The sequence below is a fragment of the Papio anubis genome, chromosome 2 (assembly GCF_008728515.1).
Source record: "Papio anubis isolate 15944 chromosome 2, Panubis1.0, whole genome shotgun sequence".
NCBI classification, from domain to species: Eukaryota; Metazoa; Chordata; class Mammalia; order Primates; family Cercopithecidae; genus Papio; species Papio anubis.
In genome coordinates, this window is record NC_044977.1 from 181,770,342 (window position 1) to 181,782,793 (window position 12,452).

At 38.0% G+C, this 12,452-nt stretch overlaps 1 protein-coding gene across 7 annotated transcripts in view; it reads left to right on the top strand.

Annotated features, from left to right (window-relative positions):
- Positions 1–270: 270 nt before the first annotated feature.
- The window catches only part of ARPP21 (cAMP regulated phosphoprotein 21), a 156,707-nt gene continuing 144,525 nt past the window's right edge, over positions 271–12,452 (top strand). For 2 of the 7 annotated variants that reach the window (XM_021934942.2, XM_021934954.2), the window contains exon 1: positions 761–4,009. The gene's annotated coding sequence lies outside the window, so the exon portion shown is untranslated. Of the gene's footprint in view, positions 644–760; positions 5,428–12,452 lie in introns of those variants that run through there. The other 5 variants (XM_009201872.3, XM_009201892.4, XM_017956018.2 and 2 more) reach the window with 4 other exon arrangements.

The window sequence follows — 12,452 nt, forward strand, 5'->3', positions numbered from 1 at the left end:
TTAATAACAACCTTGCAAAGAAGCCCAGAATCAAATGCCTTGCTCTCAGCTGGGAGCAGGAAACTAGAGTGGTATATCTTGGTTGGTGACCTATAATGTTGGAAAAGTAGCTCTACATTCACTCAGAAGGAGTAGGTGGAATTCCGGAAATTTATTCACTCTCCTTCACTACGCCTTTTCCTTTTTTTTTTTTTTTTTTTTTTTTCTTCCTTGTAGTGTGTTAGTGAGTGCTCCGAGACAATAAAAAAAAAAATGAATTACAGATAATAAAAATAGTGCATCTCTAGAACAAGCGGTAAAATCAAGGCTTTTATTTCTTCAGGTGTCAACTCTGTTCCTTCCCCAGGTCCTACCCTGCCCAGGTTTCTGTGTCACCTCTGTGATTCCAAATCAGCGATCAGGCGGGCAGCGGTCTGGGCAGTCACCCACAGGGAGTACACTTGCTGCTGCACGCTCGGACTTTCAGTCTTGCTCAAAGCAGAGAATCTCCAAGAGCTCTGAGGCTACAGATTGATTCGGGTGGGGCGAGGTGTTATTATTGTGGGATTGTCTCTGCAGAGTTGGCCTGGAGAGTGAGCGGTGGAGGGAGTGGAGCAAGGCATCGTCAAGAGTCCCCAGGAGTCCAGGGGCGCCCCCCAGACGGGTACGCTGGAGGGCCTGGGCACGGGGGACAAGAGAGAATACATGCCCGCTGGCTGGGAGCAGGGAGGCGGTGTGGCGGGGCAGGGGGCAACGTGCCAGTTTTCTCTCTGATTAATAATGCTCACGCTGCTGCGCGTGGCTCATGCGCTTTGTCTCCAGCCTTAGGGCTGGCGGAGAACGGCCCAGGGAATGAGTGGTACCGCGGGCGCCCGGCGCACCCAGCAGGTGCCATCACTCTGGATGGGCCAGTTCTGGATGCTCCCAGTGGCACAGACGCGGCGACATCGGCAGGCGCCCGGCTGCGGCCACCTCCCGGGTGTGGCGGGTCTGGGGCCCGGGGTCTCCGGCCAGAGCAGCTGCGGAGCCACGTGCAACACGCGCGTTGCCCTCAGCCCGGGCGGGGACCGGACGCATCCGGGGCTGCGGGGAGGAGCCGGGCGCCGCCCCCGGCGGCAGTGCCAGCCGCGTGGGAGGGCACGGACCGGCGGAGGGGCAGACGACGGAGGCGGCCAAGCGGGAGGAACGGGACCGAGGGATCGACCGAGGCTGGCGGGCTAGGGGTGGGACTGGCAGAGCTACGGACAGGTGGGAGCAGTCAGACAGCCTGAGAGAGAGAGACCAGAACGCAAAGAGAGCTAGAGCATTAAGTAGGCAGGGAGAGGCACACAGAGATAGACAGCAACACTCGCGTGCTCCCTCCCTCCACACGCCCTCCTCTTACCGAGCGGAGCGGCCAGGGGCACAGAGTGGGAGAGGACTGTGGGCACAGAAGACCGGAAGAGGGACGCTGCATTGCTGGTGGGACGGAGAGATTCGGACGGACGGACAGACCAGCGCACAGACTGGCAGCCTGCGAGAGTGGCAGCTCTGAGAGCAGAGTGCAGGAAAGCGAGAATCCCGCGCTGAGCTGCTAGTGGGACCGACAGACGGTCGGACTGACAGACGTGCAGACGGACAGAAGAGCAGACAGGAGGCGGGGGCGCATTCACTCCCGGCGGCCAGCCGGGCAGAGAAGGCGGCGGTGGCACCTTCTGAGCGCGTCTGGAGCAGAGACCAGCAGCAGCAGCAGGGGCATCGGGGACGCAAGCCGCGACCGAGCCGCCGCCGCAGCCCCGGCTGCCACAGCTGTGCGGGATCCCAGCCGACACTGCAGAAAGCTCCTTTTACTAGCAGTTAAATAAATCGACCAAAAAAACAAAACAAACAAACAAACCCAACAACAACAACAACAACAAAAGCCAAGCCAAAAGCCAAAACAAACTAATCCAGCCAAATCAATCATTGAGAAACAATAATATTAATAAAATCCAAAACTAAATCAAACCAGTCAAGGCACCAAGACGCAGGGGGGATATCCACTGTTCGATCAAGGTAATAATCAAGGTCTTCCGACGTGAACATTGCACGCCTTTTGTGGATTTTTAGAATTCCTTCTTTCTTTCTGCCATATATCTGTCTGTTTCTTTTGAATTATTTCTTGTCTGTATTTCTTCTTTGTGTTTGTAGAAAGCTGATGTTGTTATACATGTATTGTGCTTTTTATGTTTCGTCAAGGAGGGATGGACTCTCCTTCCCCCAAGAAAGACAGATGTGGAAAGCTGGAAGCTGGCAATGTTTTTCATCAGAGAAGTCTACAGTGATTTGTATAGGCTTTATGGTAGAAAGTTTGCGATGCTCTTTTTGAAAGAGACCCATTGAAGAGGTAGAAAGTTATACTCTGTTGTTCTATGGAAGGATTGGGGTCCTAGGTCCCAAAGGGCTCAAGGGGAAGAACAGAAAAGATGTTCAGTTTTATTTTGACATGTATGAAATCTGTGCTTCATTGCGAATCACATTTCTGTCTCAAGTTGTAGATATGGTGGTAGAATTGAGTTGAATTAGACAGGTGTTTAGAAAGTTTCTTAGGAATAGGAATTAATTCACTCAATGTTTATGCATAGAAATATAGCTGGGGTGGATGTGGTTGCTGTCAGCTATTCAGGTTAGTTACCTGATCACCTCCTGAAGATGTAGGATCAGGACAGAGTCCAAGCCTAAAATAAAAATCAAAGAGAGAATTGAAAGTTATAGGGGTGGGCAGCTAAGAAATATAAAAGGCTGGTAGAAATCATTTTCATTAGAATGTGTTCAGAGTACAGATATTCATTTTAATTTTTGATTTCTTTAAATTTTTTAATTTTTGATTTTCTACCAGTATGACAGCCTCTCAAATCACGAAGGATATTCTCCGAAGTTGAAATGAATCTGTATAAGATTTCATTCAAATACAGAATAAATTCAAATGATTCCTAACCCCTCCTCATCTACTTTGGAGATAACAACTGCTATGATTGTTTTAAGTAAACAGAGAAGTGGAGATGACAGGAAATCATTTCTAATTTGTTAAAAATCAGAAAACCTTTGACACACTTTAAAATAAATACACCTACTCCTTTGATCCTCTGTGTATGTATTACCACAGGGCTTAAATATCTTAATAGGATTTTAGTTAATGTCATTTTCATGAAAGACAGTCATTTGGAAGCCAAGAGCTCTATCTATGTTTTCGTTCAAATAGCCGAGTAATCTACTATCTTGGCAGTAATTACTTCTGCTGCATTTCTAATGTGAATTGCATGTGAGAGGTTATGAATACACTCTTTTCAAGTGTATGTGGGTTTTCAAGGTATGTATTTGTGTTTGATCCTATATTTCCTTTGTTATAACATTCTCCTGCTTTTCATCACTTTGACTAATATTTGTAAATTTTCTGGAGAGTGAGTTTGGGTATACACTTTGAGGAATATGCTTCCTCATTACAAAAGATATGGAAACATAATTGATTACTACACTTGCTTATCAATAGTATTTTGATTTTGTTTAAATGAAATGTTTAAGATATGTAGATTGCTATGCATTCATGTTTTAAATTTATCCTCTCTGGGCATGATTTATGCCATTGGATAATTAACTAAGTTACTTTAGAAGACATGCCTGTTAAACAGAGTACTTTGTTTAGAGGAAGCATATTTAAAGAAACTTATACAGCTAAAGAAATTGACTTTCATCTCCTCAGTGACTTAATTTCACTACATGATGATTTGTCCTTTGCAGTATTTAGCTCAGACCAAGACAGAATTGTGTGTGCTATTAGATTTGCAAATTGCTGATCTCCCAGTGACTTTCCCTCTTAGATCCCAGTTGAGTATGGTTACCTTGAGAACTGTGGTATTAGCCGTGTTAGAGCATGCTCCACTGGGGAGTTCTGTGCAGTCTATTTTTAATGCTATTTAATGAAGGAGTGAGCGCCTCACTCAGCAATAAAAGAAGCATGAGGGAAGACAGAGCAGTGCATGGTTATGGATACTGGACAAGGATATTTGGAAAGGTAAAGGCTGACCATTGGATATGGTAATTTTAATTAAGTCCTAATGTATTGTATGAATGGAAATACTGATTTTTGTTTGCGAATTATACATGAATAGTTCAATAGGTGTTTTCGTAAACATCTTCACTAGTTCTTAGAAAGAAGACTCAATAATTTGAGTTTTTAAAACTTGAGGGAGATACTAACCAGGGAGTTCCTGCATGCATACTATTTTTAATACAAGCTGTCATATTCTTGGGTGGTGGGAAGTACAGAAATAATTTCAAATTCCTAAAATATTGTACTGCTGAAAGGTTGGGAGCTTGTAAAACATTCTGCGAATAAAATAACTAACATGCTTCTAAGATACTACAATAACCTGAAGCTCTGCCTTGCGAATTGCTTCATTTTCTTTTATGAACTTGGAGTCCAGGTCCAGAATTGTGACAACTAAGAGAAGCAGGAAGTTTTGATTGAACTTGATAGAATATTTGGGGTGCTTCTCTCCTTAGAATTAAGATAAGCACTACAGATTATCTTACTGAAGGCTAAATATTTTAAAAACATAAATAGCAGAGGCAGCACTGATATGTTTTGGAATGTTACAATAAAGGGCAAAATATCTTAACGTTATAGAGTGTACAATGGAAGAAGCCATCTGTCTGCAACATTTGCATATATGCAGAACACCTGTCTTGAGGTAGAAAGTGAGAATGTTCAGTCAGAAAGGTCTTGTGTTGATTTTCACATTAACAACATACTATAATCAGGTTATTCTTTTGTTCAGAGTAAAGCTAATTAGACAAAATACTTAAGTAGTTTCAAGGTTAATAAACATAAGAGAAAGTAAGCAGTTTCTATTAAATGCGAAGGTTAGTCATACAATTTTTGAATGAAGCTGTTAGAACAATGTGCAAAGTTGATCTGAATTTTTGCCAATTCTAATGAAAAATGACCCCAAAAAATAAACTACTAAGGAAAACACATCACAATGAGTTACTGTGATTTTTTGTTTGTTTGTTTGTCTTTTTGACTTAGTTCTAGAGGAGAAAAACAATTCACACTGCCTAAAATATTTCCCTTAGTGGTCATGCCTTTTGGACCACAATGCTGATACCTTTCTCAAGCTTCTCAGATGAGTGGGCATTCTCATCGGAATTCAATGTCTATTTTGTCTGTGGACAAGATAATGATAAGCTACATAAGTAGAGTGTAGAATGAGTCAGCCACTGAAGGCACAATATACAACGTAGCCAGAAGTGAATATGATTGAGAATTCTCATTAGTATGAGGAGACAGTTTGAAGTCCATAAGGTTGGAAATTGCAAATTAATCATTTGTATACAAGTCAGTTTAATTCAGATCTGCTTTGTGACAAGGTTAGGAGAGAATGTGGGGCTTAAAGGTGATGTCGACAATGAAAGCCATTTCTTCATATGGTAAGTACTGGCATCATTCTAACTGGTATCACATGGTAGTAGCCTATTTAGAAATTTGTGAATCTCTAATCACAAAAAGAATTGACTTCCTTAAAAATATATTATATCACCTGGAAAGTTCTGAATATATTTTAAGTCAGCGATGATGCATTTATAAAACATATACTTCCTCTCTTTAGACAAAGGATCTTTATGATTCCAGAAGCTCTACATTTCTGTGGACTTTGCCTTCTTTTATTTTTTATTCTAGCATTTTATGTTAAATATGATAAATGAATTTCAAGCAAGGATGTAAGCAAATGCTGAAGGACTGTTGAAGGGGAAAGAAAATATTAACAAGACGTATCTGTAACTAGATTTGTTTTTCTTAGGGTGTCTTTGCTTCTGAGTGTTAGTTTCCTTTAGGTGGCTTTATGCCAAGTTCTAATAAATTGATTATTTGTAGTGCCTTAGTCTTATTTAATTAATTTTGCTCATCTTCGATTAATTTTGACCCTAGATATTGAAGTACATATTACTTGTATTTATATCATAACCAAGGATCTATGAGGATTAGATATGAGCTGAGATATGAAGTATTTAAATTATATACATAATATGTTTCCTAAAGAATAAAGTGCATGAGAAAGAATATCTGGTTCATTCAGCAGCTTTTAAATGCCTGGTAACATTGTTATCTGTGGTCTAAAGATATTTTCTTTTGGCATGAAATGCTCATATAACATTTTGAATGCACCTTTCTCTAAACTTACTGAGACATATCTGTGCTCTGAGAAATAGCTATGCAGCAAACCAAAAAAGTGAATTGAAATAATTACATCAAGACAATGGAGGGGATATTGAAAAACAAAGGGGTTTGTTTGAATGCATCGAATTGCTCTCTACTTTCAGATTGAATCCTTAGCATCATATTATGCTCCTGTTTTTCAGTCACCAGTATAGCTCCTGGCATTTCCAGGTGGAGAGAATGTTAATCACTGTCCATGGTCACAGTAGATCAATATTTTTTAATTTTTTTACACACTTTGCCCAGAGAAATGTCTTTTGGCAGTTGTATAACCCCTGTTTAGTATACCTTTCAATGCGACAGGTTTAGAAGATTTTTGTATACGTTTTGTAATAAAGTGATATATATATTAGGATACAATTGTAATTGCGACATTAAAATGTTGAAGCATTAGTCCAAAATTGTCTCATTCAAGGAATATATTCCTAATTATTTATTAGTCATAAATTCATACATTTTAAAAGTAATATGCATTACAATTGTTCCTGTTATCTAGCAAAAGAAAATCATTTCTTTTTATCCAGGTAAAGAGGGCAAGTGTCCACTAGTAATTATCCCCTTTAAAAACAGGCCTTTTACTACATTCTCACATTTCACACTACTTCAAGATAATACAATTCTTAAATTAGAAATCTGTTTTGAATAACACACAACATATTAAGATTTTGTTAACAAAATCCCTTCTGTAAACATTGGTTTTAAGATAATTGCTAATAAAATTTGCTTTTAGTTTAAGGGAAGGATTCAAGATTTTTAACAAGAAAACAATTACGTCACTTTTTATTTTAAATATTCTAGCAAATTTTCTAGAGTTTTTTGGTATATTATGGGTAATGTTTCTATGAAGAATTGTAAAGTGTAATATATGATCTTTTTTTCTGCAGCTTTTTCATTGAAACAAATTCACAAAGCATATCTACCTAGATAAGCCCAGTCATCTCTCACTGATACCCACACAAGTTAGGAAATAATTCCTTGTGATAGGGACATTTAAAAGAACTAAGTGGTTCCATGGCCAAATTTAGTGCTGGAACTCTTAATAATTGATAAGCATTCTTTTACATTTGTGTCATCCTTGGTTGCTTCTTTATTATACACTAAATACTTGAGATAAGAACAAGAACTCTCCCTAGAGAAACAAAAACCAGAGAAGTGGTTTTCATATACTTAGCAGATTTCCTTTTAATTGCTGAGATACAATACTCATTCAGAACAGTCTAGTCCATTGGATCATACACTAAAAAAAAAAAAGATAGTTTATCCGTGTTGATATATTTTGGTCTAGTTGAAATTGAGAAACAACAAGCGAGGTAAAATATTTCAACATCTTTAAAGAACAAAATTGAACATCAATTTCTAAAAGTTTTATGGTCCTATGAATTCTGATAAAATATCCTTTGACACGTAAATCAGAAGGCCCAGCTATCATCTAATTGTTCAGTGATTCAAGTTGCTTTCAGATTATCTCACTACTGTTACATAGACCTATAAAAATCGAGCCACTGGTCAATAGAGGGTGAAGGAAGAGCATGTCAACTCACCGAAATTCAATGACTCCTCGTAATTGTTTAAATTTTATTTGCCCATAAATTCAATGGAAAATGGAAAGATAACAAACTTATTTTTCAGCTTTTTGTATGTTTCTAAAACCGCAAGCTAAAGTCCTCACAAAAAGTTCTAACATAGAGAGATTAAAAAAAAAAAAAAATCTATACTCTGCATTTACATGTTTTTCTTAGCATTTTGCTTGTTGATATCTATGTAACTTTGGTGGAAATCCCAGTGTTGCTGGCATCAGATTTGATTTAATCATCAAAGAGCTTTTGGACAGAGAACAAGTAGATTCGATGTGAGTATGTGACAGAATCAAGAATTCTGCAGCATTTGCAAGCTTTAACTACTCAATGCTTCTTTAAAATAATTTTTAAATGGGTGTAAAGAGGCTTTTGGTTAAAAATATGGGACTTTATTTTCTTTGTTTAGAAAAAGAAGATTAAGGTTTTTAGTCAAATCATGATTCTTTAAGCCAATGTGGCCCATAGCTGTATTAAAATTGCTATTAAATTCTGCCAAATTAATTAATCATTAGGATTCTGCAGTCATATTTGACTACTTCTTGTAACTGGCCTAGAGGAATGATCAAGATAACACTCTTTGATGGCTTTGTTTATATTTTGTTTATTTTAAATTTACTTAGATATGCTGATGTTGTAAGCATTTTTGGAAATTGTCAAACAACTGGCATTGCACTAAATTCAAAAACTTCACAGCAAGGAACTAGCTAGTATTAATGATTCATCATTTTTTTCATTCTCATGTCATTTAACTTTGGTCACAACACTTCTTTGTGTGAGGATTCAAATTTCTCTCCAACGCTGAAATTTTCACATAATCACTAACAGCGTTCTGGAATGATAAGATAATCTAGCATATAATCATGTTGCATACATATGCTGCAGCTATCTGCTTACCCTTAGCATTGTTAAACACTCTAACAACTGAATGCCTTAATCTTTAATTATCGTTATCATTGTTGTCTTCAGCCAGAACTATGGATGACTCAGTGTTTTAGTGTTTCTTCATCATCGAGAGGTAGGAGAGTATACGTAGCTAATGTGATAGAATGTGTATATTGCAACAAGCTTATACATCTTCCAGGATAAGAACGCAAATATCCCTCCAATAGGGAAATTATTTTATTCCAAAAATAATTGTAATGTCTGTGTTATTTGTCTGATATAATGTGGGAAGCCGCAGACACAGATGTTTTGAATTCAGTGGAGCTTCTGATTGAAATTCAGATGAGAAGTAATAGAGAGGTTGTATACCAAAGGTAGTCTAGGAGCTTATCTGAGCAGGAGCAGATAAATGAGCTGTAAGTGATGAAGGAAGGCTTTACCAAGGAGACGCAAGGCCCTCCATGAGATTCTGCAGGTTAGAGAAATGCACACAATTAGGATTAAAATGAAAGGTCCAGGGAAATAAGTGCTAAAAGTGGTGTATCTGAATCTCATTTTCTGTGACTTACCTTCATAAATATGCAGTTCGCCACCTGAATTGGTGTGTGGTACTGGTGTTTGGTGTTTGGGTCTGAGTAAACAGTGTGACGATGGCCAAAGTTCTAAAGCTCTCTGTGCTTCACAGTTTCTACAGTGAAAGTTGTGTAGTGACATTGATCCCGACTCAACAACTTGCTAGTTGTGTGACTTTGGCAATTTAGTTAATTCCTGATTGCTTCAACTTTCTCATTTATAAGGTGGGAATAATATCTACCTTTCATGATCAAAGCAGAAACAAAGCCCCTGACACATGGATATTATTCACTTAAAAGAAACCACTTTCCTTTTACATAAAACATTCAGAGAGAGATTTGCTCTTCTTACATTTAAGGATCCCCACCTCCATTTAAGAAAAAAAAAATCTTTTGGTAATTTGGAATACAGCTCTCCTTCTTTGCTATCCCATAATATTTCTGATGGCTAAAATTGGTTATGCTTGACTCTTTCTGTGCTATGAAATATTGAAGGCCAAGCCAAGGTAGTAACTAATCTCAGAGGTGTTCATTGTGTAAAGAACATGATGCTTAATAAGGCCATAATCTTCCGCCAGTTTGTAAGGGAAGAAATGGTCTAATTCAGTTGTCTAAAAGGTTAACATATGGGTATTATCTCTCTGGAACATTTTAGTTGTGTAATTTCTACCATTTAAATGAGGTGAATAAAGAACCAAATCATTGAATAGGAAACAATTGGAATGAATCCATGAAGGAAAATCCTAAAATCCTGCACTAGTGGATGGGAGCTGGGACTAACAACATATTTGAGGTGACATGAGAGAAACATTTTTCTATTCTGCAACAAAGCAAATGGAGCTTTGGCCTCATTGAGGGGTCCTTGGCACTCCCATAGAAGACTCCAGCTTCCTGTCTCCAAGCACTGAGTGAGCTGTTTGGACAGGGCCACTGATCTGGCCTCTGATCCTAAATTATCTGCATTAATTTTGCTGAAATGAGTCAGCACTCTGCCTCTATGAACATGGCCAGAGGAGGGAAAGACTTCTTTCGTAACTGAGGTTTAAACAATTGGTTCCGCTATCAAAAAATGGAGAGCCACAGATAGTATTCAACACAGGAGAAGGTGAGCTATACAAAGCAGTAAATGCATCCGATAATTGCATTTTATCTCCTATTATAAAATGGATGTCAGCATTCTTCTGGGGAATAGCCTAATCAACTATTTATCCAACAAAATTTATCAGAAGGTGTCAGAGAATAAATGTATATTTCTTTGCTATCCAAATATTTTTTTGGAAAACAAACAAAAACAAGGAAAGTGTAGACATATTTTGTTCATATATGTATACATATGTATTGCTAGAGTCAACATGCTTATGCACAAGTCATTTAACTAACTTACATTAAATACACACAAAGAAAGGCCTATTTCTCAGTCCATTTTTCATTGTCCTTAGCAGTTGTTGGCTAGTATAGTGCTTGCATGTGGCAGATATTTAATCAAAGTTTGTTGAATTAAAAATTGACCTTTCTACTGATACTCAGAAATTAAAACCTACTCTAAGTAAGGTTTTAATTGTATTTTTCCCTGAAGTTTCAGCTTAAGCCGATTTGATATTCATTTTTTTTGAGAGAACAAAAACCTGCCCTTATATGTAGAATTGTAACTACACTAGCTATTATTTTGGTTCTCACAAATAGTTTCTTCTTCAGATCTCAGACAATGACTAGGGATTTGATGGGAATAGCAAGGCTCGTAAGAGTTCAATCTGCTTAAGCTGACTACAAACATTACCTTTCAATCTAAGTGGAAGGGAATTCATTAACACTCAGTTAATATGGTCTTGGAAGAAAGAATGAGGCAAAAGCACGTTTACAAAATATTTCCAAATCATTGTTACACTGAGCTAGAGGCAACCCATCTTTATTGGATGTGTGCCTTTGGAGGGATTAACCATGGTGAAGGACACCCAGCATGTGAGGAAGGAATTCACTCCTCCAAAGAACAAGCAAGTAGACAGTGCTGAATTAGAAGGCAGGGATGAGGGACAAAGGGAGAAGAGAATATTAACAAATTGGAGACTTTCAGACCCCCTTCCTGCTTTAAGCAGAACAGGTGCCACCAAGCTATAGGAAGCTCTTCTCTTCCTGCTACTTTGGAAAGATGATAGGATTAACCGCAGTTAAATAGAAAATCATTTAATCCAACTGGACCATAGAGAACTGAATTCATGTTTTACCCGATCTATAAAAATAATCTTGTTTGAAAGGAAAGGGTCCAGCTGATTACAAATGAAATGAGTTTGCTTTCTTAATTTGTTTCCAACATTTTAAGAAAGGCTAAGTGTAATGTTTAAACACACACACACACACACACACACACACACACACAATAAAAAAAATAAATAAATAAATAAAACCTTATACCTTAATTTAGAAGAGGAATACCTTATCTTACTTCTCTGAGACTGTGGCAGGCTTTAGAAACATATAGAAAGCAATAGATTTTGACACCATTGATATTATTATCAGGAAGCCAGCAAAATATATTCGAGAACACATTGTATCAAAGTAAGGGAACGTCCATGGAAGCCAAATTGACTAGCCAGCTGAGTTCTTGGGTGATGGCTAACAAGGCTTGTCTTTGCATCAGATATCATTACCATTCACTCATTTATTCATTCTTATTTTTCAAGTATTTATTGAAGTTTTCTATGTATCGTGTCTCAGGCTAAATACTTGGGAAAACTTGATGTGTAGGATTTTATAGGCATTTGGATGAGATGAATGCATTTTAACGTTTCTAAACAATGAATTGAGTAATTAAGGGTTTGTCAAAAATCCAAAGTTATAGGTAGACAATATTTTGGATGATAAAGCAATGTGAATTAATTCCAACAAATTAGAAAAATCTTTCTTCACCAATAAAGTTAAGTAGGAAATCCCTAGGGAGTACACTTTGAGGGTAGAAAAATACTGGTTTCCAGAAAACAAACATGGAAGAGTAAGCACCAGTGAGAAGCTTTGGTGGGCAGGAAAGTTCTGTTGGTGGTAATAGGCCACAAAGTAAAACCATCAGTTAGGTTGCTCTCCAGCAAGAAAAAACACCATCAACCAAGACAGATGTATATGAAGTTAGTATGAACCAGTCATATTCTCTTTTTCAATCCCATTACATCATACATTTACTATATTAGTTACTAGGGCTGCAAGCAAATGATTAAA